Source organism: Ipomoea nil, unplaced genomic scaffold (assembly GCF_001879475.1).
Source record: "Ipomoea nil cultivar Tokyo-kokei standard unplaced genomic scaffold, Asagao_1.1 scaffold0143, whole genome shotgun sequence".
Lineage (NCBI taxonomy): Eukaryota > Viridiplantae > Streptophyta > Magnoliopsida > Solanales > Convolvulaceae > Ipomoea > Ipomoea nil.
Genome location: NW_017616571.1, coordinates 1,501,182 through 1,526,902, shown reverse-complemented (window position 1 = coordinate 1,526,902; position 25,721 = coordinate 1,501,182). Strand labels below are relative to the sequence as shown.

The window sequence follows — 25,721 nt, the reverse complement described above, 5'->3', positions numbered from 1 at the left end:
CCTTTATTATATATATATATATATAAAGCACAACATTTAAAAAATAAAATAGCTATATATTATATAATCATATAAAAAATGTGTTCAATTAGAGTTTAAATTTACACCTACAAAATTTAAAATTTGCTTTTCAAATGTAATTATCTTAGTTATTATTCGTATTGTGAAAATTATAATATAGATGAAATACAATTAAGAATAAATTGATGTAATTATGTAAATTCTCTCTATAAATTTATTTGAATATGCACATAATTAGAGATTATATTAACCATAAAAAATTATAATTTTAATTTTAATTGTAATTTTGTATTCTATAAAAATAATAAATACTTGACCAATGGAAGCTCAAAAATATTATTATATTAAATAATTTAAAATATTTTAGTTTTTTTATTTTTTATTTATATTTATAATAACATAATTTTTTTCCGTGCATCGCGCGGGTGAATTACTAGTTAATTATAATAGCTAATAAGACTATTCTTAAAAACCTTAATTTATAATATAAAATTAGGTAAAGGGTAATTTTTATGGCAAAAAGGTCATAAAAATCTATATATACTTATTCCAATAAATGAAATCGTACATATTTATTCCAAAACATTCTGAATTTCAAGAAAGATAATAATAGCCGACATATTATCAAATGCTTTTGTCTCCAAAAGACAACAATATTATCTCGATCATTAGATATTTTCATTTTCCGATCCACACAAATATATTTGGTCTATATTTCTTGCCCTTTTATCTTCTTTTGCTATCCTAACCTTTTTGTTCTTTTATTTTCCACATTAATCTCTTTTAATTTATTTCCCCCACTTTCTACTCAGCTAAACACAAAGTCATCATGTATTACAAATTTAAAATGTTTTTTTTTGTTAGGTTTGTCTGACCATAGAGTTGCTCAACCAGTAAACAAAATAATTAAATACGAGATTTATGATTAAACAGAAAGAAACCACGTCATTTCATTCAAACCTCCATAGGTCTTATGCATTACGTTATATATATATATATATATATATATATATATATATATATATATATATATATATATGAGATATTTAATTAATTTCTATCAAAATTTAAAAAATTAGAAACCTCGAATTTGGGTGGACTTGTCGAGACCGATAGCTTTTGAACCGTCTTAATCCTTCCATGTGACCATGCATGTGTGAAGACTTATATGTTGACTTGTGTTATAATTTTAATAAAATCATAACCGATAGGTAAATTTTATGTAGGCACCATCTCTATATGCTTACACTTAGAATGTGTGATGACTCCCGAAAGGGGGAATAGGATAAGGAATGAGTGGGAGGGAAACAGAAGTTGAAGCAAGAATAGAGTATGACATTTTTCTATGATTCCATTTAATGTACAATATATCACTATTTATACAGTTAAACTATTGCATTTAAAATATTCTGGGCACAATTTAATTGGTCAATCAAATCAAAATAAACTCATAAGTTTTACTTTAGTAGCAGTTGCATGGTATATATATGAATTTGGCTTAGCATTTGGAACATGTTGGCCAGTTGAGACACATCCCATAATTTACTTCATCCACTGATCTCCACAACATGAGCTGGATAAATAAGGTAATGAGGATCATAGATTCATAGTATAATGTCTTGTAATGTGCTTATGTCATGATTATATTGTCATGGTGATGGCATCACCTTGCAAGTTGCAAAAATAATGAATGATGGAGAACAATCACAACAGATAAATCCAGGCACGCCAGTGTGGAAAAGTCTTGTGTTTTGAGAAATGTTAGATGCACAATATATATATGCCTATAAAAGGGGGCATATATAGCTCAGTTGTATGTATACACAAAATCTACACACACATATATCTCAGCCAATCAGCAGCCATGAATGCCAAGCTCTTTTCTCTTTTCTTCATACTTCTCTTCATTGTTTCTCCCCTCACATGTGCTCGGAAACTGTCCGATGAAACTCAGGGTATATTTCTATTTTTTATTTCATTTTGAATATATATATATATATATATATATATATATATATATATATATATATATATATATATATATATATATATATATATATCGGATTATATAAACACACACATGCACACACATACCGTTAACTTTATGCTACTCAAAAGTTTTTGAATTGATCAATCCTCCTATAAATTATGATTATTTATTTATTTAATTTGTCACAGGAAGTCATCCTATAGGTAACCCTTTGAAAAAAGGGCCCATATGTAATAATCGTAGATATGGCAGCTGTATTGGTGCCCGACCAAAGCCTCGAAGGTGCGGCTTCAACAATCGCTCTTGCGGCGTTCCTCCATCAGAGCCATCCAATTAAACCAAGCAAATATTGTATGACGTCGTCTCTATAAGATGACGTGTAATACTTTTAGTTAAAATATAATATTTTTCTATAAATTTATATAAAAAAATTACATTATAATAAAAAGTATTACACGTCTCAGTATTGAAAATATGAAAGCTGGCCTCAACTTTATTTAAATATTACTTTGTATATTTTAGTGAAAAAGTATTACATATCTGCATAATAATAGAGGTGTTATCATCATACTACATAGTAGTTGATAGCCTCAGCTTTATGAATTTGTCATTATATTTGCTTATAGAAACACTCCTGCATGTATCTTTTTAACCAATTGCCATTACCTCCTCTTTTATGAATATTGAATAATAATAAAGTCTAAATGTTTATTATGGACTATTTTCTTTTGTCCAGTATGGTAATTAAATTTATTTAACGTCTGTTGTATGAAATTTTAATACTCCGTAATAAATGTGTAAAAGGTTTGCATTGTTAAAATCTGTCTATGCAAAGATCGCAGCAAAAGCATAAAATATTCTCTATTGATTTTCATGTTAAAATAGATTTAGTACTTAACTTAAGTTGGAGTGACTACTTGGGTTTATAGTCAAGCAAACAACAAGAAATATTAAAATAGAGTTAATACCATTTGAGGTCTTCCGAGTATAGTGGTTTTGTCACGTTTAGTCCTAAACTTTCAAATTGACCATATGTAATCCTTCGACTTTCAAATTTAACCATTTGTGGTCCAAGTTAACCACCCATGGTCCTTCAAGTTTCAAAACTTAACCAGGTGTGATCCTCTTGAAAGGACCATGGTTGGTTAAAATTTAATAGTTGAAGGACCATGGGTGGTTAACTTGGACCACGAATGGTTAAATTTGAAAGTCGAAGGACCACATATGGTCAATTTGAAAGTTTAGGACTAAATGTGGCAAAATCACTATACTCGGAGGACCTCAAACGGTATTAACTCTATTAAAATACTTCTAATATTACTAAACACTAACATTATTAATTAACAAAAAAAAAAAAAAAAAAAAAAAAAAAAAAAAACTAGACAATTGAAATTAGCACACTCTAACATTATTAATTGGACATCCAAACAAATATATCCTGAGATGTCATACTCAGCAAAATTTATCCCAAATAAAAAAGTTTGGCTGCGCTACAGAAAATTCATTCTCATGTGTTACACTATGTAGTATGTACTTATGACATTAACTGGCAAAGACTCCAAAGAAATAAATCAATTTAAGTTGTTTATAGTTGACTAACTAAAATCAAGATAGCCAATAGATAGCTCTTATGAGGAGTCAAACTTGATATCTTGTAGTTACCAAACTAACTGTCTTATCAACTTAGTTGTGATAATGTGATTGCCTACAATGAAACAAATACTAGTAAGTATCTAACTTATTATTCATACTAGTTTTTTACGCGCATTGCGCGATTGGGATAATGCCCAATGCTTTTTTTTTTTTTTTTAAAATAAGTACTTTAAAGTATATTAAGGCAAGATTATATTGAAATTGTTCATGCATAGATAATTGAAGGTTGAATTTGCGTATTTAAATAGGTAATTCTTCTCCCAAAGGTTGAGTCCCCAACCCCAAGGCCCCCCCCCCCCCCCACACTCCGACCCGACAGAGCATTGTGGGAAGTTGTAAATCACGGTGACTCAATGGTTCAGCAGACAGGGCCAAATGCTGGTACGCACAAGGAATCTGCCCACTTTGGACATAATTCCCGCATTGCCGGCGCCGAGGTTCAAACCTTGGTCTCTTCTCCTAAATACTACCCACTAAACCATTGAGCTAAGCCCGTGCGGGTTAAATAGGTAATTCTAAGTTTACAAATGCAAGATAATATAATCAATATTGATTATAATTGTCAATAAAATAATTGTATAGGTATGGACGTATGGTTGAAACCAAATATGGGACATAAGGGAGAACAAATAAAAATTAGGGCATAAAATATGAAATATATACTAATATTGTTTGAGGAGATTCCGACATTAGGATTTGTGGTTAAGTTCTATTAAGACTTTAATATTAGAATTAGATTAATGGTGTAGTTATAATTCTATATTAGACTTTAATATTAGAATTAGACTAACGGTGAATTAACGGAAAAGTTAAATGGATAATCATATAATTAAGGATGAATTAGAAAATCTTAAAAGAAAAAAATTAAAACCTGAACAATATGAACCATTCATTTGATTTAATAATTTGGCGGTCATTTTTTCTACCCAATGTTAATAATTAAATAAATTCGCTGGTAGCGAATATAATCAATTAATAAATTTGAATATAAAGAATTTTTATATTAAAGAAAAATAAAGACAATATAACTAATAAAATTATTTATCTTATTTAATCTATTGATAATGAATAATTTTTTTTTTTTGAATAAAGACATTGTGAACACATAATTCTAAATTAAAGAAATGTATATGTATTATTTTTTGTTGTAACTACTAAATTTTTTTTTTTTTCTTGAATGTTACTAGCTCTATTACATTGTAGTATCTGTTCATATACTTTCTCAACCTACTGAAACACAAAGAGCCAATAACCACTGAGACTTGAACTCACAACCTTCCAAATGGAATTGACCCCTCTCATTTTTTTTTAATCATACTATATGTATATATTAAATAAGCTCAAAACATATATTGAAATCCAAATTCACCCAAAAAAAAAAATCAAGTAATTAATTAGTTAGTTATTATGTATTTTTATTATTTATTTACACTTTTAAGATGTACGTTTGCTAATTCAAAAGACTAGTTTTTAAATAGGAAAAACTAATTTTAATATTTTTTTTTTTTGAAAAGGTGGGGAGGGGAGAACCCAGCTAGGCTAATTCCTAGCTCTCATTGCCTCATTGGTAAGGCAGCTCTTCGCAGCGTCAGCTTGGAGATAGCTCAAAACCTCATTCGGGGGGTTTGTGAACTCAATCCAATCACATTGTCTTCTCAAAGCTATCTTGGCTAGAGCATCCGCCGCATTGTTATGGTCTCTCGTAATGTGTTGAACATTGGCTTCCCAATCCTTGTCTAGCCAGCTTTTACACTCTTTAATGATTCTACCACATGGCCCGAGGATCTGTGTATCCGAGTTGATCCAATTTACCACTTCTTGCGAGTCACAAAGGAAACGAACTCGTTTCTCTCCATTATTCCAAGCCCATTTGATTCCGAGATAGAGTGCCCAAGCTTCGCTTTCTGCCACAGTGTCGGCTTTTGCAATGCAACTAAAGCCTCTCTTCCAATTGCCATTCGCGTCTCTCATTAATCCTCCACATCCCGCAGGCCTGTCAAGATTAAAAAAAGAAGCATCAGTATTCACAACGGAGTACTTACCATGTTGATTATTTATCATCATGAAGTGAACTTCCCTTTGTTTTCGGAACACCTTGGTAGTCTGATCAGCATACGTATTGATCCAATCCACTTTGCGCATTGCATCCCAGTCTTCATTGTTGAAAGCCAGATTGCCCCTCCAACGCCATATCCACCATAGAATAATGGCGAAAACTTCTTTCCAATTGCTCTGTTCCCGAGTGTTAATTTTGCCACTGATGTTGTCGTCCATCCATCTCTCAAAATCTAAAGTATCCTGTCTCATAATTTCTGTGCCAGGTAGGAACGCCCTCCAGACATCCTTTGCCGCCCTGCAGTATCGGAAGAGGTGGTCAATTGTTTCTTCATTGTGACCACAGCAACTGCAGCTCGCATCCCAAGTGAAACTTCTCCGTTTTCGCTCGGCATTTGTGAGGATCCGCTGGTGCCGTAAGAGCCACAAAAATGCACATATTTTATTAGGTACTTTAATCTTCCAGATTTTCTCCCAATGACTGTTGGAATTGTTGATCGCACCGGTTGCAATATTATATGCGGAAGCAACCGAGAAAAGTCCTGAGCTTTCTCTCCAGTAAATATCATCCTTCTCCATCTCCTTGCCATCCAAGTTTAGTAGGTCCATGAACTGTTTATTGGCCGAGGGGATATCTCTTTCCATGTTGTTCCAGTTCCAACCAATTCCTTGGATCCAGTAGTTTCTCACCGTGTTACTACTGAAAGAGTTATTCTCTTCACTTTCTAGCAATCTTGTTCCATTTCCCAGCCAGTCATCTAACCAGAAAAGAGTATCATTCCCCGAGTTCACTGTTTTCCTGATCCCTTGGCTAAGAATAGGTGCAGCTGCACAAATTCCTTTCCAAATGTTTGAGGCGCCTTGCTTCCAACTTACACCAAGCTCAATGTTTTTATTTTGCATGTATTTAGAGACTATTGTTCTTGCCCAAAGGTTTTGATTACCTTTTATCATACGCCATCCCAATTTGGCTAGAAACGCGAGGTTCATTTCTCTTGTCTTGCGGATGCCCAAACCTCCATGATTTCGGTGTTTTGTAACAACATCCCACTTAATCAGATGAGTACCTTGATTCCAAATGAAGCCACGTATTTTCCTCTCGATTGTGTCACAAACCCCTTTTGGAATATACATGGTTTAGTGTAATAGGGGATTGTGTTGAGAACGCTCTGAGCAAGAATTTTTCTCCCTGCAAGATTAAGATGCTTACCTTTCCAGCCTTCTAGCCTATTTTCCACCTTTTCCATCATGGGGCCAAAGAGGGAGTTGGTTACACGACCATGAATAGAAGGGACACCTAAATATCTTCCAAGATTCTCCACCTTAGTAATTCCCGCTGCTCGGGTTATTTTGTCCGCTGTTTCCCTATCCACATTAGTGGAGAAGAAAATTTGAGACTTTTGGAGACTTACCCGTTGACCCGACATTTGTTGGAATTTATTGAGGCAATTCTTGATTACCTCAATCTGCTCTTCTGAAGCTTCTGCAGTCAATATCATGTCGTCAGCAAATAAAAGATGAGAGAGTTCAGGGCCATACCTAGACAGCTTGACTGCTTTCCACTTTTTAGTTGTTACTTCCTGTTTGATCAGGTGACACAATCTCTCGATACACAACACAAAAATGTAAGGAGACATAGGATCGCCTTGCCTTATTCCCCTCGTCGGAACAATCCAGTCAAGATGTTTACCTTTCCAAAGGATTCCAAGCTTGGTAGTTTCTATGCAAGTCATAATGATATTAACCCAATGAGTAGGGAGGCCAATCTCCATTAGAGTTTCTCTAATGAAGTTCCAGGAAAGGCGATCATAAGCCTTTTCAAGGTCAATCTTAAGGATCATGGTGCCCGTCTTTCCTTTCTTGGTTCGCATGGAATGAAGCATCTCCTGATAAATCACGATATTGTCCACAATTTGTCGGCAAGAACAAAACTACTTTGTTCTTCTCCAATTATATCACTCAAAAAAACCTTAAGTCTGTTAGTAATTACTTTTGTAATAATCTTATACGAGACATTGCATAAACTAATAGGGCGGAATTGGCTTACTCTTTCAGGATGCTTAACTTTTGGGATAAGGGACAAAAGAGTATCATTCCAACCTTCAAAGCACGTAGCATTGGTGAAAAAATCTGAGACCATCTTTGTGACTTCAGGACCCACGACTGCCCAAGCTTTTTGATAAAAACCTGCATGAAATCCATCTGGGCCTGGTGCCTTGAAAGGAGCCATTTCAAAGAGAGCAAATTTGACTTCTTCCAAAGTCACGCCCCTGCAGAAAGAAGAAATATTCTCATTAGATAATTTAGGATAGAAAGGATTATTACCTTGAACCTGGGGGTTATTAAGATCCTCCTTGAAAATCTCTTTGAAATAACTTAGCACCATTCCCTCCATTATTGTTTCATCATGAGTCCAGTTTTCATTTTCCAGCCGCAGACCATAAACATGACATTGTTTTTTCCTCACTTTTGTGATAGCATGATAATACTTTGTGTTCCTATCACCCGAAGCAATCCATTTTTCCCTGGAACGTTGATACCACATAAGCTCTTCTTGATAGAGCACTTCTTCCAACTCATTTCGAAGCTTGGCTTCTAACTTAATAAGATAATTTGTAGCATGGCCTCCAAGACTTCGTTGAATGCCTTCCAACCGAGCAAACAACCTTCTTTTCCTTTTTTCAATATTGCCAATAGTTTCCTTACTCCACTTGCGCAGAGCTTCCCTTGTGTCAATTAGCTTGTCATTAATATTATCCTTTTCAGTCCAGTTTGATTCCACAATGCGAAGAAAGTCCTTGTGGTCAGCCCACGCAACTTGAAACTGAAAACGGCTGACCTTGTTGTTTTCCTCTTTCTCGTTGACACTTAAGAGAAGGGGATTGTGATCCGAGCTTAAAGCTGGCAGATGCGTGACTCTTGCATTAGGAAAAAGATCCATCCACTCTTCCGTACAAAGACTACGATCCAACCTCGCTGCTGTGTAAGTAGAGACATTGTTTCCCCGTTTCCAGGTAAACTTAGGGCCACTGAAGCTCATATCAATAAGGTGCTCCCTATCAATCCAGTCATTGAAATCACGGCTACGTTGATCATTAAACGTTGCCGGATTGCTGACTTCATCCATTCCTGTAACGGAGTTGAAATCCCCCAAAGTTACCCATGGGAGAGGAACGCTACCATTAATGGCGCTAAGGTCTGTCCATAACCTTCTCCTCAGGGTTCTGTTTGGGCTTGCATAGACAATGACCATATTCCATAACCTGTTTGCATGGTCACCAATTTCAAGAATAATGAACTGAGGGTGTGTGCTCTGAACTTTGACATTGTTAACATCGTTCCAGAGAATCCAGATTCCCCCGCTCATCCCGACCGCTTCAACACGAATCCAGTTCTCAAACCCAAGTTTAAAACAAACCTCATCCGCACCATTACCTGACATCTTTGGTTCAAGCAAACAAAGACACCATGGTTTATGATGCTTTAACAGAGAACGAGCTGCTCTAATGAACTTTTTAGAAGCCGCTCCTTGGCAATTCCAGACAAATAATCATAACAACCTGCAAAAAAAGAAAACCACGAAACAAAACACAAACACAAAGAAACACGAAAAAAGGAAACACTCACCGAGTCGAGTCTGTAAACGCGAAAAACTTGAATTGTATATATTCGAAATTCAAAGTATCGGTTACAAGTAGTATCAAGTATATATCAAACGGGAAGGGGTACAATCTCTGTATATGAGAAGTCCTCTGATTCTCTACTACAAGTATGCCTATTGGAAGTGTCCAAATTTGGAATATGCCAAATTGGAAGTGTGCCGAGTTCAGAGTATGCTGAACTTGAAGTAGTTCTTTGTTGGAAGTATGCCGAATCCGGAATATGCCGAATTGGAAGTGTGCCGAGTTCAAAGTATGTTGAACTGGAAGTATGCCAAGTTCGGGAGTATGCCGAACTGGAAGTATGCTGAATTCGGGAGTGTGCCGAATTGGAGTAATTCCTTGCTGAAGGGCCTCCGGAGTTAGTAGCTTGTTCCTCAGTGAAGGGCTAATATGCAGCTTCATCTTCAAAGAAGGGCTTCCGGTGTTCAAGTGGCGTGTTCCTCAACGCAGTATACGCAGTACAACTGCGGGCGTGTTCCAGACGATATCCTGGAGAGATTTCGGCAGAGCTTCGATATGTAGATTTCCAGAGCCCCTATTCTTGAAAATGAAACCACTATTTATAGTGGTGAGTGTGAGGGAAAATCTCCAACCAACTCTTAATTCCTTATTTAATTTAATTTCTTTAATTAAATTAAGGAATGTATCGGGACACCATTGCGTCCAAGTTCATGATTTCATTAAATTTCCAAATAATATCAAATATTCAAATTTCCCAAAATTATATAATCCACATATAATTTTGATGGGCCAAGACCAAGTCAAACCCACTAACTAGGCAACCCAATTCATCCAAGCAGCCTGGTCCAACTTGATTAAATCGTTCACCATTTCGGGCCGAACAATCCAACATCCAATTACACTTAATTAAGTAATTAAACCAATTAATTATTCAATGAGTCATTTAATTAACCCAATTAAATAAATATTAGTCCAACTAGCTTAATTAAAGTAATTAATTTAATAATCAAATATTCACCACGGTCCAACACCATTATTTAAATTTTCAATGCTTACAGAGTCCTCGTCAAGAGAACCCGACCTCGACACATCTTCACCGCACTCATGCCATGGTTCCTCGTCCATGTTGTCACCTTCAGTTCCTGGTGGATCGCTATGATGTTCCATATTTTCCAGATCCTCTAATCCAGTGGGCAAAGGTTCAGGAATGTTGTTAGAAATAACGCTTCGCTCGACTTGCTTGCCCGTCAACCTTCCCCTTACCACAACATGTGAGCCCTCAGCTGCAGCTTGGTTTGCTTTACTTATGATACGGTCATGTTTATTATTTTCGCGAGTAACATTAGGCTTATTTCCTGCACTTGATTCCGCTCCATTATTGGCTATCTGTTTTTCATTTATTAATTATTATGTTTGCCGAGTCATACCGAGATATCCCGACGTTGTTTTGGCACAACCTTCGTACCAGCTTTTGTACGCCATTTTGATTCACGAGCTGGTTTTGTACACGTTCATAGCTGGGGAAATCATTGTTTGACTATTCTGATGAGGAAACTAAACATAATAATTAATAAATTTATTATGAAAGGACGGAATTATCTTTTAGAAAACGGCATTAGATGGTCAAGTTTAACGAAAGGACCATAGATGGCTAGAAACAAAAAGTAAGAGGACTAAAAGTGGTTGATTTAAAAGTTGAGGACTAAAAGTGGCAGTACCACCAACGTCGGAGGACCTCCGCCGATATTTACTCTTAAAAATTATTATTGATAATACATAGTATAATTATGTATGATATATATAATAATATCGTGTATGATCACGTTGATTGACATTATAAATTTTACTATAATTCTGACCTCCCTGACATAAATTTTCTAGCTTAGCACTTGCATAGATGTATATATATGATTTTTCAGGATCGAACCAAAATACACATATGTGGATGGGATTTCAACGATCTTAGTCCTTCCATGTGACCATGCATGTCTAGTTGTGCTACCATTCCAATCATAACGAATATGTATATTTCCAGTTGATATTGACACCAAATGTTCACATTTTAACTGAAAGGGTAGTTCAATAGGCAAAAGAATTTCTTTGTTGGGACAATTTTAGGAATAACTCGGGTTCGATTTTTATAAATGGTAATTCTCCTTGAACTAGTTCTCATGCTTCTCGAAACGAACAGGGATAAATTGGGTCGATCCGAATTGTAAGATGCACGAAAAAAGATTTGAAACACCTCGTGATTTAAGCACAAAAAAATATTCCCATTTCGAACGCGTGAGAATAAAAGGCATAAGAGAAGGAACAAGATGAATGGAGACCGAAATGAAATAATTAGAGGATTTAGGGTCCGTTTGGAAAGCAGGAAAATGACTTCTGGAAAATGTTTTCTGGAAAATGAGTCATTTTTCGGAAAACATTTTCCTTTCCAGTGTTTGGTTGCATTCTGGAAAACTGTTTTTGTGTGTTTGGTTCATTTTCTGGAAAATGAGTAGAATTGTATAATTAAACATTTTAATTATTTTATTTAGAATATTACAACATGTATAATATATAATAATATAATAATATAATAATAATTTTAAATATAATAATAAAAAAATAACGAATAGTATATCAAAAATATTATGGTGGTGGTGGTGGTGGTGGTGTAGTGGTAGTGGTGTTATTTGTTATATAATAATAATAATAATAATAATAATAATAATAATAATAATAATAATAATAATAATAATAATAATAATAATAACTGGTGGTGGTATGACGGTGGTGACAATGATGGCGGTGGTTGCGGTGGTATGGTGGTGGTGGTTGCGGTGGTATAGTCGTGGTGATGGCGGCGGCGGTGGTGTGATGGTGGTGGTGTGGTGGTGGCGACGGTGGTTACGGTGGTATGGTGGTGGCGGCGACGGTGGTATGGTGGTGGTGGCGACGGCGGTGGTTGCGGTGGTATGGTGGTGGCGGCGGCGGCGGTGGTGTGGTGGTGGCGACGGTGGTATGGTGGTGGCGGCGACGGTGGTTGCGGTGGTATGGAGGCGGCGGCGGTGGTAGTGGTGGTGGTGGTGGTGGCGACGGTGGTTGCGGTGGTATGGTGGCGGTGGTATAGTGGTGGTGATGGTAGTGAGGTGGTGGTGGTATGGTGTTGATGATGTTGGTGGTGGTGTGATGTTGGTGTAAAAGTTGGAAAATGACTTCCCCCAAAAAAAAGGGGAAGTCATTTTCCTCCAAAACAAACCTATTTTCCAAAGTCAACGGAAAATGATTTCCATTGACTTGATTTTCCAGGCACATCCAAACACTGGAAACTTGGAAAATGAATTCCAGAACTCATTTTCCAGGTTTCCAAACACACCCTTAGAGCGGTAAGAGTATAGAATAAAGAATATTAATATGATATTTCTCAATAATTCATTTTATTACAGGTGCAATATGACTATTTATACAATTAATGGTATTATATTTAATATAAATATAAATTAATAAAATATAAATTGTTATATAAATAGATATTTATAGTATATATATTAGTCGATCGGCAAAATAGTCGATCTTTTGAACTAAATAAATGTAAATATGAAATCTACTAACACAAAAAATTATTATTAGTACTTTCAGCGTTATGAATTTTAGCGATTTTGCTTTAATCTATTATTTACCAAGCATTAATTTTAATTGTTTGACTTAGATAAATTTCTATTCACTATTCACCAAACACTCTATTTTCAAATATTTTTCTTTGTAAAAAGAAAAAATTCATTATCAACAGATATTTGACCTATATTTCTTGGCCATTTTTTCCTTCTTTAATTTCGCCATCCTATTGTTTTAATCTTTTCTTTTTTTATGACAGAAAAATTACAATCCCTATCTAAAGGTATGTATGAATAAACCTTGCTCTAAATTAAAATTGAGTTTTTTTAAAAGCATATGTAACACATTTTTATTAGCTAACATTATTTCATATTTTATTGTTTATTTTCTAATTTATTTATTGATTAAAGCATATAATTTGAATTATTAAAATTTAAATATTAATTATGATAATGATTAGTGGGCCAATTTGCGGGCTAGACTCACGTTTTATCTATCCATAGTTTTCATGGCCCTAACCTACCTCACTGGACAATTTATATCATGCACCATGGTGCGCATTGCATTGTGCATCCTGGTGCAAAACGACTTCGTTTCGAATTATTATTACTTTTTTTTTTTTTTTTTAAATTCCGTTTTATAGTGTCGGTTGTTAATTTTCTTTAAAAAAAAATTCTCATGCTTGAAAATGTACATAATTGTATACTAGAATGTACATAATTTTATAACAAAATACACATATTTTTTAAAAAATATAATACACATAATCTAACATAATACATAATACACATAAACTCTTAACATAATACACATAAATTCCCTATTTCGGATGTACATAATTGTATTAAAAAAATGTACATAATTGTATAAAAAAATGTACATAATCGCGTCAACTCCCTACATAACTTACAAAAACAACATCGTTTTGGGGGGCGCGGGGCGCACAGTGCTATGTGCGCCGTGGTGTAGGGTATAACGATTGTACCTCACTAAGAGTTGGCCCCCGAGTTTTGGCCCACTGTACTTTGACAAAATCATTATTGTGTGGACCATAGTCTACACAGTTGTGTGGATTATACTTTCAAATAATGTGCATTTAGTACACAAATAGTGTACTTTTAGTATATTAAAATGTACATTGTATTCAAGGAATGTACATTATTTGAATACTGAAAGTACATTATTTTGTATAATGTACATTCAATACATGAATAATGTACTTTCAGTATATTAAAAATGTACTTTTTGTTATGGTCCATACAACATTGTGTGAACCATAGTCCACACAATAATGTCACTTTGATACCTCTAGGCAACCTAGATTGATTTACCTTCTTGTGGTGTTTTGTTGACTAAGGTCACAAGGCATGAATTCACTTGGAGCACACCTTCGAGTAGTAATTACTGACTTAAAAAGGTGTTACCTTGAAAAAAAAAAAAAAAGAGTGGGTCTCATGAATCCGTATATGTGAGATGGTTCGAGTCATTATGAAAATATAATGCTTATGCTGAAAAATGTAATATTAATCAATAATAAATTGTTTGTTACTTATAAGGAAAAATGCAACACGTTTGAATAAAAATGTAGTACTTTTAAATCAAAATGTAATATTTTGGGTTGAATACTTATTTATGAGAAAAAAATATAATACTAATCCTAGATAAATTGTTTAGTTGTTATTTATGGGAGAAAGTGTAATACATATACGAAAAATGTGATACTTTTGATGAAATTTGTAGTATTTTTAAATCAAAATATATTATTAAGAATTGAAGAGTTACTTATAATGAAAATTGTAATACTTATGCGTGAAAATATAATACTTATCAAAAACTCGATCTATTTCACGGATGAGGATCTATGAGACGGTTTAATTTCATAGGAGAATTTGTCTAAAAAATTATTTATTATAAAATTTTATTAACTATTAAAAAATGATTCATACATGATTTTTATTATTGATGCAAAATATATGAGTGATATATTTCCATCAAAATTAGAAAGTGAATGAGAAGCTAGGAATTTACGTAGAGTTGTGAAGACAGTCTTGGTCCTTCCATGTCTACTATAATGTGCGAAGACTTAGACATTGACTTACAAGTTGCAAGAAGAATAATGCATGAATTGAAGGACAGCTTTATTTTTTTTAGCTTTATGATTATATCCAATAATTTCACGTAATGTTTTACTTGTGCTAGCTTCTTCCACATCATAACCGCATAGCATGTTGGACATTAATTTTGACAACCAATTCAATTTTAGTATGTATTAATGGAGTTTTGGCCCTGTTTGGTAAATGGTTGTTATCTGTTAGCTGATTGGGTTAATTAGATGGTATAACTAATTGATAACATTAGTTGATTGTAGAAAGGTGTTTGGTAAATTGATTGTTAGCTAATAGTTGTTTGATATAATTTCTTTTTTTCAAAAAGTTAATTGAAAAAGTTGTATGGAGTAGCTTTTTGAATTTTAGCATTTTAGAGTTACAAAAAACTAATGAGTCAAACAATTAATAGTGTCAAATAAGTTAAAATTAAATGATAGGATAACTATTTACCAAACGGGGCCTTTGTTTAGAGTAAAAAAAATCAAAGAAATCATGTGTGGGCGTGACTTGCGAGCCCCTTGTGCGCGTCAAACGGTCGCCAACTAGCAATAACTTAACTTTTGTATTTTTTATTTTTTTCCTATTTGACCACTAATCGATATTATATTGCCTTAAAGGGTTTTTACTAGCAATAAGGGCCGCATCTCTATCAATACTTTTTAAGGGCTTTTATTACTGAAAATTATGGAATTTCCGACCATTTGAAAGTGATTTTAAATTAAGTTGATACTAAAATGTGATCGGAAATAGCAATAAAGATTTTTCCAGATACCAAAAGTGGTCGGAACAAGGCTTTTGACTTGATTTAACATTACTTTTAGATAGTCGAAAATTTCATAATTTCCAGTAGTGTTTTTTGCTTGGTGGCCGGGGGAGAAAAAAGGTGAGATGGAGCCGTGGAGGGAAGAGAAGAGTGAAAATTTTGTGTTTGTATTAATTGAATTTTTTGTGAGTCCCGCAGAAAAATAAAATTATTCATTAGCGCATTTGCATTGACGCGTAAAAGATTTTTTTTTTCTATTTTTATTTTTTATTTTTTTTGCTCATTTTTCTCTTCTCCTTATGTGGCAAAAAATTGTAACAAAAAATCAAAGCTATTGGAGATGCAAGTAAAAAACGGGAGTGAAGAATTTGCGTTGACTTGTGGAGACCAACAGCTTTTGCACTGTCTTATGCCAGCCAGGAGACAATGAATGAATGTCTACTGTGCCAACACTTAATGACTTGCAAAAATAATGCATGCATCAAAGAGAGCATTATATTCACAACAGATATTTCAAGGACCCCGCCACTGTCAATATATGAACCTACACACTATGCAAAGTTAATTAAAATTTCACTTTTACTCTCACAATATATATAGTTGTGCATATACGATTCATCTTTTTTTTTTTTTTTCCATTCCAAATAGTTTATTGAGAAAATTGTAATTTATGCCGCTCACAAATATGCTAATTATCAATGTCACTCCTGAATTATTAGTGGTGTAAATGTTGTCCTTCAATTTTCAAAATGTGACATGTATTGTTTATTTTAAACTATTAAATCAACTTGATCAATGAGTTGAATTAAATTTGCTCACAAATTTTGATATGGGACATGGATCTCACCTGATTATGGACCTATATACTACTTTAGGATCCTAATCATATGAGAACCACTTCCCATGTGAGAACTTGTGAACAAATCCGAACCATTGATCTACAAGATCTGATGGATGGAAAATCAAGTAAAGAAAGAACGGAGTCATTTTCATAAATGTTTACAAATTTATAAAATAAACGGAGTCATTTGAAGGTTCGTCCACCGCCACCACATCCCAATCTGTCTCATAAACCTCTTGTGAAAGCCTTGCTAACAATGTGTTTGCCAGTTTGCACCTTCTATTTCTTCTTCTGTTGCTACTTCTATTACTTCTAATGCTAACTAATGGTGAGTAGAGTTGTGGGTGTTTCCTTGCATCTTTGAGAAGCTTATATGCATCTTCAGCACGTGTGTGATACTCCACCTTGTTAACTCGACTCTTATTCATACTGATCATCATCGTTTCTGTTTTCATCTTATCATCATTGTCCTCAAGAAAGAGTGTGAATCCACCCACATTCAGCATTGAAATGAGACCTGAGTATTGACTTTTGAGCCCAAAAACCAGGATATTGCAGGGGCTCTTTCAGATATAAGATCCAATAGAAACCTCATTTCCTTCTTGCTGAGAATATTGAGATGGTGATCATCGCCACTTACTAGAAGACTGACGGGGTTGGTATCTTCGTGCCGGTGCCGGAAGAGAAGCAAAGAGAGGCCGCAGAGCAGCATGTGAAAACTCCAGACTGGCACATGATGAAGGCAAGAAAAACTGGATTATATTGGCTGGATTGGAGATCTGCAGCAAATAGCTTCAATTCATTTATGTTGCCTTCTGGGTCGTTTAAGTTGAATTGACAGAAATGCTCCTCATTTAGACAGTCAACTAACGACATAAGTGACGAAGGACCAATATTGTCCTCGTCACAATAAAAGTGTCCACAAATTATCTGATTTTTTTATGAAGGACTAAAAGTGTCTTTGCCACTATAAGTTTAGGACAAAAATGTCTTTTACTCAAAAATAAATTTAACATTATAAAAATTTGTAAATAAATTACTACAATCCATATGTATTTAATTTACAAATAGATTTTCGTAATTAAAACACTAGGTATTTAAACTGTAGCTATTTATCCGTTGGTAAATTTATTGGTATTTCTTATAATGACAGGAATTTAGAACTAGAGTCAAGTTAGTTTTTTGAGTACTATTGATCCTGTTACATGTAGAACTAGAGTCAAGTTAGTTAGATAGTTGATTTAGTAATCACAAGGTTGCAAGTTTCCCTCTCTATGAGAAGTGTTTGTCCTTCTTGATTTGAGCAGGTCAACTATAAGCACTAGTGAACCATACAGACTTCGATTCCCCGTAAATTTAAATTAAAAAAAAAAAAAAAAAAAAAAACTAGAACTAGCTTAGAGAGTAAAACAACTAATGTGGCATCAGAAGTAGTACAATTTGCCGAGTACTTTGTGCTCAGATGACTCCTATGTGACTCATCCCCTGACGGTCATGAGGGAATGTCATAAGATCGAACCCTGGTAGTGGGGTATTGACTCTTTGAGCTGCAGTAATTTGAGAAAGTATAAAATAGATACTACATTGTAATAGTCAATAGTATTAAAAAAAAAAAAGTAGTACAATTTTTTTTCTATTATTAAATTTGACATTCAATAATTTCACCTAACATTGTTCAAGTGGATCTTTCATCTTCCTCATCATCAGTGCATAGTATGCCCTATAAAAGGGAGGTCAGTTCAGTTGTTTGTATACACAAATCTACACAGTACACATATATCCAATATTCCAATATATATAGTATATAAGCCATGAACTCCAAGCCATTTTCTTTTTCTTTTATACTTCTCTTGATCACAACACTTCTTCTTTCACCCTTAACATGTGCTCGAAAATTGTCAGGTGAAATTTCTACTTCAATTCTCATTCTTATTCTATATTTATGTCATCAGATTATAAAATTTTCGACATTGATATTTTTTTAATTATCTTTAATGTTTTGTTTAGTTGAATTTATAGATTTCAATAAATTTTACGCACACACATGTCAGCTTCATCTGTTTGGTAAATAAAAATGTATTTCAAATAGGAGTTTTTTTTTTTTTTTTTTTTAATGCTACTGACTCTATTACAACGTAGTATCTGTTTATAATTACTTTCTCAACCTACTAAAACACAAAAACCCAATAACACCTCCACTAAGACTCGTACTCGCAACTTTTCATATGAGCGTCCAACTCGGATGCCACCTGTGCACAAAGTGCTTGGCATTTAAAATAGGAACTTATTTGAACCGTTATCTCTATAATGTTTAATCTAATGAGTTTTGAGCTTTTAATTTTTTCATTTACAAACTCTATTAGGTTACAAAAAAAAAAAAAACACTCTTTTTCTGCCTGACATAAAAGGCCCAGTTTGATAAAATAGTTAGTCTATAGGTAAATTTTTGCTTATTTGACCACTATTAACTGTTTGACTTGGTTAAGAAATCAATATAAGTGTTTGGTTAATTAGCTTTTTGTAACTTCAAACGGTTAAAATTCAAAAAACTACTCAATGAAACTTTTTCAATTAACTTTTTGAGAAAAAAAAAAAAATTATACCAAACAACTATCAGCTAATAACTAATTTGCCAAACACCTTTCTACAATCAGCTAATGTTATCAACTAATTATACCTTATAATTAACCCAATTAACTAATAGTCATTTACCAAATATGGCCTAAAACCTAATTTTTGTCAATTTCCACATAAAATTCATATGTACATCATTTCAAAATTACACATTATTAAATAAATTATATATATATATATATATATATATATATATATATCTTAAATAAATATTTCTTTTCAAAATTAAATATAAGATAAACGGTGTAACACATTGACGTATACAAAGATGTCTTTTGGGTCTTTTTACATATGTTAATTTACTCAACAGTTCAATTTTACCAAACATTTTAAAATGTACTGTAATAAAATAGCTTCAGAACTATTCATTCTCATCTTTTTAACTTTTACAATATATTTGATTTATTGATTGAATCTCGAGGGTATAAGAATCTAATTTAAATAGAAAATGGAATAAACAAAGAATATTATATAAATATTTTTTTTTGAGTGATAAGAAAAACTCACAACTACTATGGAGACTATTCATTGACTAAAAAAATCCCACCTTATGACTCTACTTGGTAAAGAATCGGCTCATTGAGAGTTGAACTTATAACTATATTGTTACCATATTAACAATCCGACTAAGTTGACTAAAGATTGTCCTAATGTCTTTAATTTTTTAACTTCCAAATATCCGTTTAACGTCAAACAAAGCATAAATTGATTGACTTACCACGAATAATCACATATTGATCTTTTGTTTTATTCTTTAATTAGAACGTTTTTACCAATGAATAGTAAATAAGAATGAACAGAGTTAATAATTCTTACCCCATCAGTTGCAGGAGACACAACGGCAAAGGGCCGTGTAGTAAGTTATGGGATGATATTGAGTCCGGCTTCCGCTCCGAAACCCATAATGTGTAATCCTAAGAGTCACAACTGTTTTGGCAACCCAAGAGATCCCCACCCACGAAGATGCAGCGTCTACGATCGCTACTGTAAACCCCCGGCCCCGGAGCCGTCCAATTAAACGGCCGCCGCCCAGCTTTAAGATGAAAATAAATAAGAAAGCAAATTACATGAGCACAAAATCTCAACTTTAATTTATTGTACTGCTTTCTTATATATATTTGCTTATCGCACTTATTCCTCTCATGTATCTTTCCATATATATAATTGTGCTTAGCTTGTCTACTATGAATATTAAATGTCTTCCAATTATATTGATCTTTTAAAATTAGTCCCGATTTTTAATTTGAACATTTTAGGTCTCTTGACTTTTAATTTCTTTCCAATTGAGGTCTTTTTTGTTAGAATATAGTTAATTGGGCTTTAAATGAAGAGGTAAACTCGTCCTTTCACCTGCCTATGTATTATTCTTTATATTTCTTCCTTGTATACACAATATATATGAAGATAACCTCAGTCGAAGTCCTAAAATGTTCCTCGTCACTCCCCATTTGATGACTGCTCGTGTGTGCGTTTCTCCATTATTGAGATGTTTACAAGGTATAGCAGCGAAATACAAAAGGAAAAATACAAAAAATAATACATTGACTGGTGAAAGGACGAGTTTATCCCTTCATTTAAAATAATCCAATTAACCATATTCTGACAAAAGGATCTCAATTGAAAAGAAATTGAAAATTAAAGGACCTAAAGTGTCCAAATTAAAAATCGAGGACTAATTTTAAAAAATCAATATAATCGGAGGATCATTGCTGGAATTAAATAATTTACCTTACCTTGCCGAGGATGTGTTAAGCACAGTATGGTCATCTTCAAAACAGGTCAGTATAAATGTATAATGCAAATCGAACTTAATTAGCAAAGTGAAGTCTAGTAAGGTACCTATGCAATGGAGTATTTCTCCGTCAAACGTTCAGTAAAGTAAAGACTAAAGGGTAATAAGTGGAACTCCGTTAGAGTTTAGACAATATTTTATACATTAGGTTTTCTAACTATTATACCAGATTAATTTTTAGAGCATCCACAATAGTAAATTTTAAGTAGTTTTTTATATCTAAAAATTTGAATCATGATTTTTAACAAATGGGGGAGAATTTTTAGATAATTTTTCACTAGATAATGACCTGATTTTTGGATCTAGAGTGAGACCCACCAACAAAATAAAAAAGCAAAGCACGATTTGCGTGAGATACAAACCTAGCCCCTAGCCGGGCGCGTGCACTCCGCGCGCCCCTGAAGCTTTTATTATTTTTTATTTCAAATTTTGTTTTTACTTGTTTTTTTTTTTTCCTTTTTCCCTTCCTTCCAATCTTGTGTTTCATAGTTACACCTACAAAAACTCATCAAAATCTACAACTATTGAGGATGCATGCTCTTATAAGTCTCTGGAACTCTTGTCCAAGAGTCAAGGGAGGAGGTAATTTGCGAGTTGTCGCGTAAGTCCCCAAATTCCCACCCCTTGCCTATATACTATGTCGACAAGGATTCTTCATCACTTCTAATCAATCAAGAACTCACATTGACGCCCTAGTAGATTCCTGATTGGATTCAAACCCCCACACTACAGTTGGAGCTAGATTTTAGGGTGATCGGTAGAACTAACTAAAGTAGTGCCACGAGGCCAGATAAGATTTTAACATAACATTAATATGTTTTTTTTTTTGAAAAATTAACTTCAATTCTGTAATCTACTCGTATAGTTTTCTTGACTGACCAATTTGCTCAAGCTAATTAAGTGTCAGGATTAAACGCTTATCACTACGCAAATAGCTAATAGCGAATGTGAGACTTTATTTCCTTATACTTGCGTAGCAGTCAGTATTACGTTTGAATGACAGGATGCTAGACTCGTCTCTTCGAGCTGCCACTTAACAATCCCCCTCCTGACACCGGAGCACTCATGATCTGTCCTGATACCAATTGCCATATCAAGCACTTATCACTATGCCAAAAGTTATAGTTAATAAAGAATACACAACTTTAATTTATTTCATTATACTTATGTAGCAGTCAATCTACATTTTGATGATAGAATGCTGAATTCCCGTGTTTCCGCCGCTGCACAACAAATAGTCCAACTATGACAAGATTAATGCGCATCACATCGATTTTACAAAATTGAAGTTAAGAATTTGTGTTACTACAAAAAAAAAATAATAACAATAAATAAATAAAGATCATGCATCATTTTTAACAACTGATGCGAATCACGTATTTAATGTTAGTTGTTGAAACCATCACTAAATAACTGAAGTTTTATTTTTTTATTTATTTATGAAAAAAATTAAATTAATCATCAAACCACATTTGAAAATATATAATTGGGTCATCCAACTTAAAATTACAATTGACTCCTTGAACTGTTAAAATTATACAATTCAACTAAAATTAACATTATCCTCCAATTAATAGTGACGTGACGGTAATACTATAAATTTTTTTAAAAAAATTTATGTTAATAATTTTAAATAAAATAAAATTAATTTCAAAAAAAATGGAAAAGCACGACCTTTTCTGTCTTCATCACCAGTCGGAAACAAAGAAAACATCATCATCTTTGATCGGAGACGAAGAAACTTCTTCGTCCTTGACTAGAGACAAAGAAACCTCTTCTTGATGAAGACGGAAAGAGGTGATTATTTATTTTTATTAAAATAAATTTTAATAAGATGATTACCACATCAAAAATAATTAAAAGGAATAAGTCATCATTTTAATTGAATTGTGATTGTGGTAATTTGGGGCAAACAAATAATATTCGGAGTATTTGGGTTATCGAACCACAGGGAGATATGGTACTAAGAACTAGCTACTTGGTTACTCATACGGAACTAATCTGAACGAAACTTGAAGATTGGATAATTGTAGAAAATAAAAGGCAGAATAAACTAATTAACAAGGTGTTGTAAGCAATAGAGCAAAGCAGGATTCTTGGAATCACAATGTTTAATCACCTAGTGCCAATTAAAGTTTGTAATATTTAGTTTGGAATTAAGACTTGTGTGAAAATGCAAAGTGGAATAGAATTACTCTCGTAATCTCTATCTCTAGTGAATTTCCACTCTCGTGGCTTAAACACTCAATAAGAACAAAGAATAGCATTCAATTATTCCCAATTACTACCATCTCTCGATGCGCAACAATCTAGAATAATTTCCCCAACCAAGTTGCCCTTTCTCAAGGTGCAACAGTCAAGTGCAATCGTGTGTTCCCTAATTTATGCCTAACTATCGTTATGACATGAATATGGCTATGAAGCAAGTAATTTAAGCCTTTAATTACTAGCAACAACAGATTAAAACAAGATTGCAACACAAATCATAAAACCAAACATAATAAATATGTTAAGAAATTAAAGAACTAGGCACATAGGTTCATAAACAAATTCACCCAAAAATCCCTAATGGTTTTAGCCACTCATTGCCATAATAGCAATCAATACAATCTTGAAAGATAAACAAACAACAATAGGGATAAGAGAAAGAGTGAAAGAATTCTCCCGAATCTTCCTAGCCAATTCTCTACTCCAAAGCTAACTGTAAATTTTCAAATTGGTCCTCTTGGTTCTTGCTCTTCGTTGCCTTCCAATACCAAAATCTGGGAAAAAAAAGTGCCCTAGGGTTGATGGAAGATGATCATTTTATAGTGGAAACCCAATGGGATTAATTTAGGAAAGTTCCAAAATTCAGCATTCCGCATTCTCGACGCGACGCGTCGAGCCTCTGATTTGGCATGATCTATAGCTACTGGAAATTCTCGACGCGTCGAGGCTTTGATGCTTTGACTTCTTGATCTTTTTGATCCATTCATGCTTGAAAATCTCCCCTTGCTTTTACACTTAGCCTGTAATGGTGAAAAAACACTACCAAACACCGTAAGACATTCAAAGCAAGTGTAAAACCATATTCTAACGAGAAAGCAAGGAAAACACGTATTAAATAAGCAAGATTAAAGAACTTAGTTACTGATATGATTCAAAATAACTATAAAAACATGCACAAATGTGATAACAGCAAATTGCATAATTTTGATCAGTTGAATGACCAAATTACAATTCTTTTGTGTTGGATGACAAAATTATATTTACATTGTACACTGAACTTTTTTCTTTATTTATTCTTTTTTTTTTTTTTGTCTTTATGCGGAACTTGTCAAGACGGACGGCTTTGGAACTTAGTTTTCCATGTGTCTAGTGTGCGAAGACTTGAATGTTGACTTAGAAACAACAATGCATATAGGAGAAAATTCAGAACGGATAATTCCAGCCACGTCACTGTCAAAATATTTATTTATTTTTAGTGATAAAAGAAATTTGTAGTTGTTGGAAAATATTCGCAACGTCAACGCGCGGGTTGGAAACCTTTTAAGAATCAAGGACACAACGGGTGTATGATTGAAAGAAAGTCTGTGTCGTGTTATAATAACACTACCTCGAGTTTAGTCCGCCTCTATCAACTTCTTCCTAAGTTGAGATGTTGGGAAGATAATCTGATGTTTCTCCAACAGGTTGAAGCCTTGTCCTGAAGTCTGGATGAATCTTCACTTGAGAAATTACAAGACTGCTTCAAGTTGTGAAGTATGGAAATGAATATGCCTTGGAAAAAACTTCACAAGATCACTGGTTATGAAAAGCTTTAGGAGATGGAACTGTTTGAAGAGCTTTTCTTTGGATAGCAAGAGTGAAATAAGCAACACCTTCTTCAATGGTGAAGAGAGGTATTTATAGGTGGAAAAATCCATCCGTTGGAGGGAGATGAAAATTCCAAGCCTAATAACCAGTGAGTATTAACCAGTGGGCATTGAACATTTAATGCACTTGTGCTGTGTAGCCGTTGGAGCCAAAAACATTATGGCTTTTGTCCTTGTTCTCTGACAAGATGGTACAAGTCTTTTAATGCTCCTTGTCTTTTGTGAAGATCATTCCTAGGACACTTTTTGTCCAAATGATTTGCCCATCTAAGTTATAGACAACATTCTCATTGTTTCACTTGAATGAACGTTGTCTTTTACAAGTTTGTCTTTGACTTGTTTTACTCAAAGATGTTGGTCGAAAGATTGACCTTATCTTTCGTCATTTCTCTTAGATGAGAGATCCTTTTTGTCAAAGAAGACTATCCGAGACTTGCTCAATCCATCTTTCGCTTGGAAGCATCTTTCGATCATCTTGACGTCTTCAAGCCTTCATGTAGACTTATTATGCTAGTCTCGAGCAAGATTTGTACACCTCATGAGTCTGTTACACGAGACTTATCTAAGGAAGGAAAAATAGGGGTCTACAATCCTAGACAGTTTGGTATCATCAAAATCTAATTACACTTGTTCTTAACAGTTTCCCCCTTTTTGATGATGCCAAAACCTACACTCTTACCACAAGGCTGAAGGATATCCTTTAAAGGAAATTTTATTACAAAACATCCCTATAGATGAGTTTACTTGAAGATCTATTAACCTTGCTAAAATCAAAGACCGGAAGTAC

General features: G+C 33.8%; 2 long non-coding RNA genes across 2 annotated transcripts; both read left to right on the top strand.

Moving 5' to 3' along the window:
- The first annotated feature begins 1,821 nt into the window (after positions 1–1,821).
- Positions 1,822–2,671, top strand: LOC109171754. The gene is made up of 2 exons (XR_002052653.1): positions 1,822–1,976; positions 2,200–2,671. It is a non-coding gene; the product is annotated as an uncharacterized LOC109171754 (long non-coding RNA).
- Positions 2,672–18,411: 15,740 nt separating this feature from the next.
- Positions 18,412–20,497, top strand: LOC109172441. Its single transcript, XR_002052750.1, has 2 exons — positions 18,412–18,556; positions 20,113–20,497. It is a non-coding gene; the product is annotated as an uncharacterized LOC109172441 (long non-coding RNA).
- The last annotated feature ends 5,224 nt before the right edge of the window (positions 20,498–25,721 follow it).